General features: G+C 37.2%; 1 protein-coding gene across 2 annotated transcripts in view; it reads right to left on the bottom strand.

The window, feature by feature from the left end:
- Positions 1-12,374, bottom strand: part of Fut8 (fucosyltransferase 8) — a 213,684-nt gene that overhangs the window by 61,169 nt on the left and 140,141 nt on the right. The gene's annotated exons all lie outside the window — the stretch shown is intronic.

Here is a 12,374-nt window from a genome sequence, read left to right as displayed (position 1 = left end):
GGCTAGACTGGCCAGTAAGCCTTGTGGTCTATTTCTCTATGCACCACCATGCCTAGGCTTTTTTAGGTGAGTTCTAGAGATCAACTCATGTCCTTATGTGGCTGTGTTATCTCCCTAGGTCCCTGTGTTTTGCTTTAAATAAATGAGAATAAGTTACTGTTATGCTGATGTTTCTGCTAGACAATATATCATTCTTCTGGGTAGCACTGGCATTATACCACTTACCTGCTCACTATTTTAAAAATCCAACCATCAACGATAAAATAAACTAGATGTCAAATCTGACTGCCTTTCCCTCATCTCTTCATGCAGCTCAACACAGACTGAGAATCCATTGCTACTTCAGAATAAATTTCTCTAGAACTCCCAAGGTTATTTTGTGTTTTTTTAAAGGGGAAAAGCACGTAAGAACACTTCTCAAACTACCTTCACCTAATTAACAGTACTCTAATTCATTTTACTTTCTTTTTTAAAATATAGGGATATTTGTTTATTTATTTTTTATTTATCTCTGTACCATGTGTTTGAAGTATCTGTGGAGGCCAAAAAGAGGCATCAGAAGTGGAGTTACGGACCACTGTGAACTGAAATGTGGGTGCTGGGATTTGAACCTGGATCCTCTGGAAGAACAGCAGCCAGTGCCCTTACCCATTGAGCCATCTCTCCAGGTCCTCATTTTACTTTCTTAAGTCTTCAAAATCTTCAACATTGTGTGTTTAAACACTTTAACCCACAATAAATTGCAAAAATTTATTGTGTACCTTCTACAAATTTCCCCCCCAAAGGATAACCTATCACTCAACAACAGTACATTTTCCAAACCAGAAAACAGATATAATACTATTAACTAAGTCCCAGGCTTTGTATATATTTTAACATTCTTTAAAGCTTTATTTATTTGTTTATTATTTAAGGGGTGAGCATGTGTCACAATACACATGTGGAGGTGAGAAGCAACCTATGGCAGTCAGCTCTTCCCTTCCACTATGTGGGTGGGCCCCAGTTACTGAACTCAGATATCTCAGAGGTTGCTTAATGTCAGCTTCTTTTACTATCTGAGACATCTTATTAGTACCCTATTATAACAGTCTTCCCATTCTAATATGTACTGACTTCTGTTACTATTATCCCAATTAGGATACTAACTATTCCATCAAGTGCTACCTCTTTGAAGATTTATTTTTATTTTATGAGTGTTTAACTGCATGTGTACTATGAACATGCCTGGTTCCTGCAGAGGCCAGAGGAGATTGTCAGATCCCCTGGAACTGAGGTTACAGAGGTTGTGAGCTGCCTTGAGGGTGCTGGGAACTGAATCCAGGTCCTTTGTCAGAACAGTGAGCACTATGAACTGATCAGCTGTCTCTCCAGACCCTGTTAATCAGTCAGAGTCACATTCCCTAAACTTTATTCCCTGAAAAGTATGGACCTAGTCTCTAAATTTTCACCATTCTGAAAAAGTAATAGTACCTAGTCTTTGAAAATGCCTTTTCATTGTTCAGTGAGATGCTTTTGAGATCCATTCGAGTTGAATTGATTCATTTCATTTTGCACTGAGTAGTAGTCTATTGTGTTGCTCCCACTGTTCCATAGCTTATTTTTCCCACTGGGAGAGTGACATTTTGGTTGTTTTGTTTGAGCCTATTAAAATTATTATGAGCATGAGTGTATAGGTTTCTGTGTAAACATGGGTATTAATTTTTTCTATGAAAAGCAAAACAAGACCAAGAATGTGATGCTGGAACATATGGTAGGGGTATTATAACTAGTATAGGAAACTGCCAAACTATCTCCTAGGATTGTTGCACAATTTTACATTCCCATAAGCAATATATGAGAGCTGATTACTTCACATATCTAGTATTTTGTTGCTTTGTTTATTCCTTTATCCATCCTGACAGGTGTTATCTCTTCATGTCTTGAAGTTACATTTCCTTAATAGCTACTGAACATTTTTTCCTGAGCTTACTTCTCATCTATATATCTCACATGAAGTTGTCTGTTGAAAAGTTGTGTCTATTTTCCAATATGACTGTTTCTTACTACTGGAATGAGAGACTGCAATACTGTATACAGGATCTATGTTTGATTTTGACTTGTAAGCTTCTTGTACCTTCATAAGCATATCCTTCTTTAGGCTGGGAAAGTTTTATTCTGTTAGTTTGTTGAATATGTTCTCTGTTCCTTTGAGCTGGTGATCGTCTCCTTCTTCTATCCCTAATTTTCTTCGGTTTGGTCTTTTCATGGTGCCCCAGATTTCCTGCATGTTTTGTGTTAAGAATTTGCTGGATTGAACATTTTCTTTGACTGATGAATCTATTTCCTCTATCATATCTTCAACTCCTGAGATTTCCCTCTTCCATCTCTTGTACTCTGATGGTTATGCTTGCATTTTATAGTTCCTATTCATTTACCTGGATTTTCCATTTTCAGAATTCACTTGGTCTGTGTTTTCTTTATTGCCTCTATTTCAATTTTTAAGTCTTGAACTCTTTGCTTCATCTGTTTGATCATTTTTCTTTAAGAGATTTATTAATTTCTTGCAATATTTTGTTGATCTTTTCCTCCATTTCTTTAATGAAAATTTTCATTTCTTCTTTTACGGGTCTCTATCATCTTCATAAAGTAATATTTAAGGTAATTTTCTCCTGTTTCTTCTGAGTTAGGATGTTCAAGTCTTCCTGTTGTAGGACACTAGGTTCTGGGGTTGCCATATTGCTCTTTAGGTTGTTGAATGTATTCTTGCATTGGTGCCTACCTTCTCTTAGCAGGCAGTATCTTTGCCTCTTGGTGTCTGTGTGTCAGGGAGCCCCTCTTGTTCCACTATGTGTAGTTGCTGTCTATTTCTCAGGAATCACTGAGGTCATCGGGGAGGGGAAAGTTGGGGGTGGAGTGGGATTTGTAGATTACAGGGTCAAATTTGGGAGAGGGTTGGAGCAGCTTGACTGCAGGAGACTTGCCCACTGATTGGTTAGTGTTACTGAGGTGTATGGAGAGGGGCCCTGGGGTTTTGCCCTGGGGCCTAGGGTCTAGAGACTAGGCTCGCCAGCTTTGGGACTGGTCACTCACTTCTTGGTCCTCTCTGTGTGGTCGAAGTCTGTCTGATACTGACTTGTAAAGAATTTATTCTTCCTAATGACTTTTCATTCTCTTTAACAGAGTAGTAATTTGTAGATCAAAATATTTTAATATTGACATTGAATAGGAGTGGTGAGAAATTAGTATTCAAATATTTTCTAGAATCTTCCACTCCAGTTCCTCTTCTGGGATTTCAAGGATGAAAATATAAAGACATTTTGCTCCCATTCCAAATGTCTTTATGAGTCTGCTAACTTTTCTTCAGTCTTCTTTCAGCAGTCTTCGTTCTCTGCTGCCCAGGTGACTGAATTCCACTGCTTTAGCCTACAATGCACCAGTTCTTTTCTCTGCCACGTCTATAACATTTAGCCCCCTGGAAGTCATTGTGCTTTTCACTCTTAAAATTTCCATTTAGTTCTTCCTTCTACCATCGATTTTTTTTTTTTTTTTTGCTGAGGCTTTCTATTTTTGCACTTGTTTCAAGCCTCTCATTGCTACTGGAGAATTTGTAATATTACACTTCTTGGAAAACCTTTGTCAGACAATTCCAACACCTGTGCTGTCCCTGTATGATGTCTACTGATTATCAATCATCATTTAAATTGAGATTTTTCCTGATTCTTAGTATGAAGTAACTCTACTTTCTATCTGTATTTCCTATTTTAGCAGGCAGGCACATTGTTTGGATTCATAATGAACATTTTTGCTATCTCTTTAAGGGCCTTGGTACAAATGTTAAATTAACTGTCAAAATCTTTTCAGCATTGCAGTGCAATCATTCTGCTTTAACTGATCATAAGAACATGTGGTAGTACAATTTTATCACTTATCATGAAACCATATTCATGACTGATTTTATTTTAGAATTGTAACATCACTTCTACTTTCTGGGAAACTTTTATTAAAAAACTTTGAACAAATACAGCAAAAACTTTAAGAATTCTAATTGTTGTTCAACTTACATTGGAATAAGTTAAAAGAATAAAGTATTTACCAGGTGTAATACAACCCTCCAAGATGGAATGGGTGGGGAATAACCACTGCCGTACTACCAGCTATTCCATTTCTAGGATCATAGATGTTAAGAGCCTCATATGAAATTCTGCAACCTAGTAATAAATTACACAATAAAGATGGTGTGATCATATGAAAACTGAACTTAAAATGGCAACATATAGTGAATTATAGATAGCACGGTGTCACAAATTCAGAAAAGTTCCTTCCATCCCATTAAGTAGTTCAAGAAAATATTTATATTCTTGGCAAAAATGCCTTAGCTGAAGGAACTAAATTTACAGTTTACTTGTAAACCATGCCTAAAGTATAAATATAACTGCTTAAAATTAAGAATTATAAAGTGATTATTGACAAATGTCACCAAGATTAAAAATGAAGAAACAAAGCTGTTTTGAGTAGGTTTTTCTGCCAGCCTTGGTCCCATAGCGGCGCCAGCCCCAAATAACACATAGAGACACTGTATTAGATATAAAGCTTCTGGCCAGTTACTAGTTTCTTATCGGCTAACTCTGTCTTAAATATGAATACATTCCTATTAATCTAAGTACTTCCACGTTATGTTATGAGTAGGTTTTTCCTGCGGCTGGTCTGGTTCCACTGCCATACCAGCCCCAAATAACACAGAGAGACGCTGTACTAGATAAAATGCTGTTGGCCAGTTACTAATTTCTTACCGGCTAGCTCTGTCTTAAATATTAACCCATTTCTATTAATCTAAGTACTTCCACGTGGTCTCATCTTACCAGAGAGGGATCCAGGCATTCTTCTCTCTCAGTCCACCATCTTGGATCTCCCCCTACTACTCCTCTCTCCTCCTTGTCTCCTAGTCCTGCCTATCTTGCTTTCCTATTGGCCAACAGTGCCTTATTCATTAACCAATAGGAGAAACCTATTTACAGAATGACATCTCCCATCACAAAGCAAATGACACAGTAACCTATGTGAAAAGTCTAATAAAATCTGCAAAAAAAAAAAAAATTGCTTTAATGAGTGGTTTTGGCAAAATTGTAAGATAGAAGATCAACATATAAAATTCAACTGTACTTTTACATACTTACAATACTAAGATATGTTTATTGTATTATAGACTATAAACAAAAATGCAAAAGATTTATAACAGTATCTTGAAAAGAAGAACAAGGTTGAAGAAATCATACTATTCAATTTTAGCAAAGCTCTAGTAACCAAGATGGTGTGGTAATGACAGGACAGACATGACTCTACTACCTGGTTTTCAACAAAAGCAATAAAGTAATGGTTTCCCATTTTCAGGCAAGTCTTTGAATAATAGCTCAAATAAACAAGAAAATGAACCTGAAGTATTGGTTCATATTCTAACTCCAAATGGATCACAGACCTAAATATAAGAGCTCAGTTATAAAACTAGGGCTGGAGAGGCAATGTTTCCATTTTAGAGTGCTTGTTTGGCATGTAAAAAGCCCTGAAATCAATCCCTAGTGCCAGAAAAATAAATTTTAAAAGATAGGCAAATAAATAAATCTAGAAGAAAACAGGGGGAAAAATCTAGCTACCTTAACTGTACAAAAGCTTCCTAAGCATAAAAGTGCAAACTATAAATAAAATAGATTTCATTAACCTAAAAACCTTTGCTTTTTTAAAAGACAGTGATAAGAAAATAAATACATGCCGGAGAGATGGCTCAGAGGTTAAGAGCACCTAGATACAGTTTCTAACACTCACATGGCAACTGTCAACTGCCTATAACTGCATTGTTTGGTGATCTGACACCCTCTTCTGGACTGCAGTCACCACACACTGCACATGGTGCATATACATACAATACAGGCAAGCACCTATACACATAAACAAGTTTTTAAAACTAGAGAGAGAGAGAGAGAGAGAGAGAGAGAGAGAGAGAGAGAGAGAGAGAGGAAGGGAGGGAGAGAGAGAAGGAGGGAGAAGGGAAAGGAGGGACAGGGGAGAGAGGGAGAGAGAGAGAGAGAGAGAGAAATAGGTATGCTACAAACTGGAAGAAAAGATTTCCAGGATTCCCAATAAACCCAAATCTTTAAAAAGAGCCTCAATAATACAACCATAAGAAAACAAATATCCAAACTAAAAGTTGACCAAAATATTTAAACAGGTCCTTCATTAAAGAAGGAATAAGGAGGTTGGGGAAGATATATTGCTGGCTTGCCTCACTAGCATATGAACCTGAGTCTGATCTCCAACACTCATGAGGAAAAAAAAAAAAAAAAAAAAAAAAAAGCTGGGCATGGTGGCCTGATGGGAGATGTCATTCTGTATATGTTTCTCATACTGGTTAATAATAAAGCACTGTTGGCCAATAGGAAAGGAAGATAGGAGGGACTAGGAGACAAGGAGGAAATAGGAAGTAGTAAGGAGGAGTCAAGATGGGGAGTCTGGAGAGAGCTGGACGCCAGCCGCCTCCCCGGTAAGAGAAGGCCATGTGAAGATACATAGAAATGGGTTAATAATTAAAGGCAGAGCTAGCCGATAAGTAACAAGTAACCGGGCCAACAGTATTGTATCAAGTACAGAGTCTCTGTGTGTTATTTGGGGCTGGTGGCGTGGCAGCAGCACAAGACCAGGCGGCGGGCAGAAAAACCGTACTCCTTACAAATGGCGCCCACGTGGTTAATAAGAACTTCCACTTAAAATTTAACAAAAGCTTAAAAACAGGTTTTACAAACAAAAGAACAGAGACAAACAAGGTTTCTTGGTAGCAGCATTTTTCTCAGTTGAACTCTGCTTTGCTAGAGACAAGCAGATATTCGCGCGGCTCCTGTAAGGGAAGATTACTTACTTTAACCGCACAGCTTTCAAATAACTCTGCTAACAATTTATTGGTGTGTATGAGAGATGGTAATGGCAGTGACCACATCTCGAAGCTGGCAGCATGCTTTCTGGGTGGCAGCGCAGACCAAGGCGGTGAACACAGCTTTCTGTGCTGGCGGGTAAAAGTACCCGCCACCATCTTTGGTAAACCGAGGCTGACACAGCTATGACTTTCATTTTAGCAATGTTGTTGTTTACCAGATAAAGGACTTGTGGCCAGACAAAGATAAAGATTTACAGTAAAGACAGTTTCATATTAAGAAAAACCTCTAAAGATTTACAGTGTGTTTTAAAATATACGTAGACATGAAAAAAAAATGGTTTTAAAGAGACAAAGAGGAACTGGGTGTTGTAGCACACGCCTTTAATCCCAGCACTCAGGAGACAGAGGCAAGCAGATCTCTGTGATTTGCAAAGTAAACCTGGTATGCAGAGTAAATTCCAGGACAGATAAGAGTTACAAGGAGAAACCCTGTCTCAAAAAATAGAAAAGAAACAGAATAATAAAAAGCCACAGATGGAGAAAATTTGTATACTGTATGGTATTATATTGTCTTTGTATTGTTTGACTGCTGAGGAAACAACTGTTAAAACAAATGCTGCTGAATTAATTCAATGTATATATTTTGAAAATGCTTTGACTCCAAAATTTAAGTTCAAGGACAAGTTACTGGGGAAAAAGATTTCTATTTTTGTTTCCACAGAAAATAAAAAGCTGTGGATTCCTTCCAGACTAATGTGGTTTGAGCAAGCCAGACCGCCTGAAACAGAGTTCCTGATGATCCAACATTCAAAACAGCTTGAACAAGGCAGACTTGCAGACTACAGCCAGGATTTCTGCATCTTCTTAGGATCCCCATGACAGTGCCCCCTATCAGCAGGAAGTAGTTGGAAAGAACGACGCCCAAATTCCCAAATATTGTTTATAAATGTTTGGTTTCATTTAAATGGACTTGGTTATAAATGGGTAATGATCGCAGCCAATTATTTTTAAAGGTAAAAAGGGAATTATGGTATTGATATGATTACTTTGTTTTGGAATGGATTTTCATTTATTGATACAATTTAAGGTCAATTTTGTGATGTGTATATTTCTCCTTTTGTTTAGGCATTGTGTTTATATAGTTCATTCAGAAACATATTGTATAATGTAGTACAGATTATAGATAATTACCTATGATAGTCAAAGCTTAGAGTTAAGTTAGTTAGGTTTTCAAGATACACAGAGATGTATTTGAGATAGATAGGCATTCTTCAAACCTTTCAAAGACCTACAGAATATGGCATTTAAAATGGTTTAGGGTTTTCGTGACAGTGAGACATAATTGCTCTTGGCAATACCACCTGCACCAGAAAAGAAGATGGACATTGAAGAAACTCGTTTTGGAGTTTCAATATGGCAAGACTAGCCATGTGGACAAGATACTGCTCTTGTCTGGACTGTTTGACTTTGTGCTGTATAAACTGGACATGCAGGACCCACAGAAAATTGACTGCTGATTCAAGATGGACATTGCTACAGAGATCCTGCTTCATGGAAGAGTCTTCGAGACAGTATGTAGGACACAGAGAAAAGTGACTGACAAACTGCCAATAAAGAAGACAGTTTAAAGTTTTCTGCTTTACTGGAGAGTCTGTCAGACATACTATGGCCTATGGGCTGAAGTTGGAAGATTACAGAAGAACTTCGGGTGACTGAAAAGGCAAGATGTCTCTGTCATTTCTAGAGCTTATATATTATCCTTCTGTGGTCTTTGAAGGAGTTGAAGACAGATAGTTATAGTTATAGTTAAAGTTATAGTTAAAGATAAGTTACTTTAGACACACAAAGATAGGATAGATGATGGAATATTTTCTTCAAATCTTGCTAAATTTTAATGGACTAAATAGTGTTAACTGTGATTATTTGATAACTGTTATGTGATATATTTTGCTATGTTAAGGTTAAAACCCTTCATGTTATTTTAGACAGAAAAGAGGAGATGATGGGAGATGTCATTCTGTATATGTTTCTCATACTGGTTAATAATAAAGCACTGTTGGCCAATAGGAAAGGAAGATAGGAGGGACTAGGAGACAAGGAGGAAATAGGAAGTAGTAAGGAGGAGTCAAGATGGGGAGTCTGGAGAGAGCTGGACGCCAGCCGCCTCCCCGGTAAGAGAAGGCCATGTGAAGATACATAGAAATGGGTTAATAATTAAAGGCAGAGCTAGCCGATAAGTAACAAGTAACCGGGCCAACAGTATTGTATCAAGTACAGAGTCTCTGTGTGTTATTTGGGGCTGGTGGCGTGGTAGCAGGACAAGACCGGGCAGCAGGCGGAAAAACCGTACTCGTTACAGTGGCCCATCTCAAGTAAAACAAAACATAATGGTGGTGGTAAGCACCTGGAGAAGTGATATCTGATATTGTTCCCTGCCTTCCCCAAGTGCATGTGCACTGCTATACACATGCACTGACACAAATGTGCGCGCACACACACACACACACACACACACACACACACACACAGAGAGAGGATAGGATACAAAGATGGTAAATAGGCAAATAAAGAGATACTATTTAACTATGGTCAGAGGAAAATATAAACTAAACCCACAACATACTATTAAAAACATACTAAATGGATGAAATAAGACTGATTATACCAAGTGTTACCGAGGATGTGAGAGAACTGGTTAAAAGTGTAAACAGAGACGTGCAAGACAGATCAGTGGTTAAAGATGCTTGCACTAAACCTGATAATCTGAGTTCAATCATTGCAACCCACAGGGTGGAAGGAAAGAACAATTCTATCAAGTTGTCCTGTGTCCTCATATTCATGTGTGTGGACATGCATGCATGCACACAGTCACAAACAGACAAGGCAGACAGACAGACAAGACAGACAGACACACACACACACACACACACACACACACACAAGAAAGAGAATGTAAATGGTATTCCCACTTTTGAAATCAGTACCAGGTGGGTGGGGTCCTAGAGCTGAAAGAAGTGGACACATATCCCCATCCCTAAGCCAGAAGCAATCTCCAATAACCACTTGCAAATGAAAATTTAGTTTTCTTCAAGGGAGTCTCATTTGGGGAAACAAATTACCCTCAAGGGTAGAGTCCATGACTAGCATAGATGACCAACAGAAAACAAACTCAAAGGCATATCTATGCAGGTTCCTTGTTTCATGTCATGTCAGGACATTCCCTTTTCCTTATATTTTTTTCTCTTTTGCATATATATTATGGCTTCAGGCTTTGTGTTTTTATGGGATGCCTAAGTTAATGAGCGAGTCTCTGTCTCTGCATATGTTTCTTGTGCCTTTTGCTGGGCCCTTTTCCTGTTTGTTTGTTCTACCCCATTCTGATGTGTTTGTTTTTGTTTTTCTCTTACTTTATTATTATCCCTTAGATGCCTGTTCTCCAATGAGAGACAGAAAGGGGATGAAACCAGATGGGGAGAGTTAGGGAGGAACTGGAAGGAGCAAAGGGGGAAGAAACTATAATCAGGGATATATATAATTTTTAATTTGAAAAACACATTGATTCGACATTTTCTGTACTGGATAGTTGTTCTAGAATATTCAGATACATCAGTAGTGAAGGTTAGAGTGCTGAGAACTGTGCCGGGTAGATATCTCAGTGTTTCCTATATCACATCATTTCCACTGAAAACTAGAGGGCAGATAATAAATTAGATTTTCAATAAGGATTATGAAGCTAAAATTATGACTATTTGATATTTTCTTTATCTTATTAGTTGGGAAAATATCAAATTCATAGCCATCTGAATTATTATGGAAAGCAAATGGAGTAGCAATATGAGTGCGTCCAGTTCTCTAACTGTTAGTTTGGGATGTATGGCAAAGAAAGAATGAGTGAAAACCTGACAGTTTCCTCAATCTGAAAAAAAAAAACAAAACAAAAACAATAAACAAACAAAATACCACCACCAAAAAACAAAAACACCCAAGATATTAAACATATATTTTACTCTTAGGTAAATTCAAAAAGAATGAAAGCATAAGGCCATATAAGTATTTGTATATGGATGTTCAAAAGAACTAATAGCCTCAAACCGGAAATAACTACATGTTTCTCAAAACACAAATAAATAAACAGTGATGTATCCATAAATGTAGTATGACTCATAATTTAAAAGTAATGAAATACTGATACATAACAATGTGACCCAAGGAGTAGATTTTAAAAGAGAAACAAAATAAAACAGATGGCAGGTACTTGTTATGGGGTGAGGAGCTGATTATGACCAGATCATAGTTTAAATACAGTGGCTGAAAGCTTAATGAATATGTGGAAGCTTATAAACCATTGTTATTTCCATTTTATTAATAAATGAGATGATGGTTCTGTACCCCCAGCTGTTCACAGTTCACTAAATGAGGATCTAGTTGATAGGAGATAATTACCTCTTCCCTGTAGGAGGTAAAGTGGTTCACATTCTGCGGACTCCTCTAATGAATGGTCATGGGACAATGAGACCAAGAGAACATGCCAACACTAAGTTGGTTTTAATGACCCCTGAACATTTGATCACCCCCACTTGCCTGTATGAAAATAAATGTTTTAAAACACACAGAAGCATGTCAAGGACTGCCCTTTTGCTTCTAATCTTAAAGGAAAACGGTTCTTTGTACATGGAAACTATGCTAAGATAGAATTATAAAAAGGATCGAGTAGAGGACATTTTATAGTTATTTCAACTTGAAACATTTCTTATTCAGTTTTAAATATCTCTATTAATTCACTATTTTTTTCCTCAAAACAAATTCCTCACAGTTTATTGCCAGTTAAAGCTGCTTCCATCCCCAACATTTTGACTCTTTCAGTTACTTAAAAAGGTCCACTGATTCTATTTTTCCCACTCTCCAAGTTGGAGACAAGGCAAACTCCCAACACCTCACAATTCTTCCTGCCTGCACCTGATCTCTTTGTCCTAAATGCTCTTGCTGATTCTAGTCTCTTCAAATAATAATAGAGTTCAACCAAAATACTACTTTTAGATTCCATCATTCATTGTACCTTTTATGTATAAAACTCCTTTAAAACTAGGTTGTCACTAGTGTACTATGTCCAGGGCCCTGGGTTTAATCCCTAGCACTTGGGGGAGACACAAATGAAACCAGGATGTTGTAAAACCCAAATCAGAATGTGTCCAGAGAATATTAGCAATAAAATATAATTCAAAAGTTTTTCCTTACAAATATCTAAGGCTATTTGTAAGGAAAAGCAAGAACTTAAAGTAAGAATTTAAAAGTAAGAACTTAAAAAGAACACACAACAAAGAAGGCTTTGTAAAAGGCCTTTAACAGGTTGATCAGTATTTACTTCTTGCCAAAATGACATTTATAAAATAAATATCCTTTGGTAATCATTTAATGTTCATTTAATGTTTACCCTCTATAATCTAGCTAGCTCTCCAATCTCTTTGCAGCTTACTTT

This window comes from Phodopus roborovskii, unplaced genomic scaffold (assembly GCF_943737965.1).
Source record: "Phodopus roborovskii unplaced genomic scaffold, PHOROB, whole genome shotgun sequence".
Taxonomy (NCBI): Eukaryota; Metazoa; Chordata; class Mammalia; order Rodentia; family Cricetidae; genus Phodopus; species Phodopus roborovskii.
Note: the sequence above shows the minus strand (reverse complement) of the source record. Positions and strands in the feature narration are given on the sequence as shown.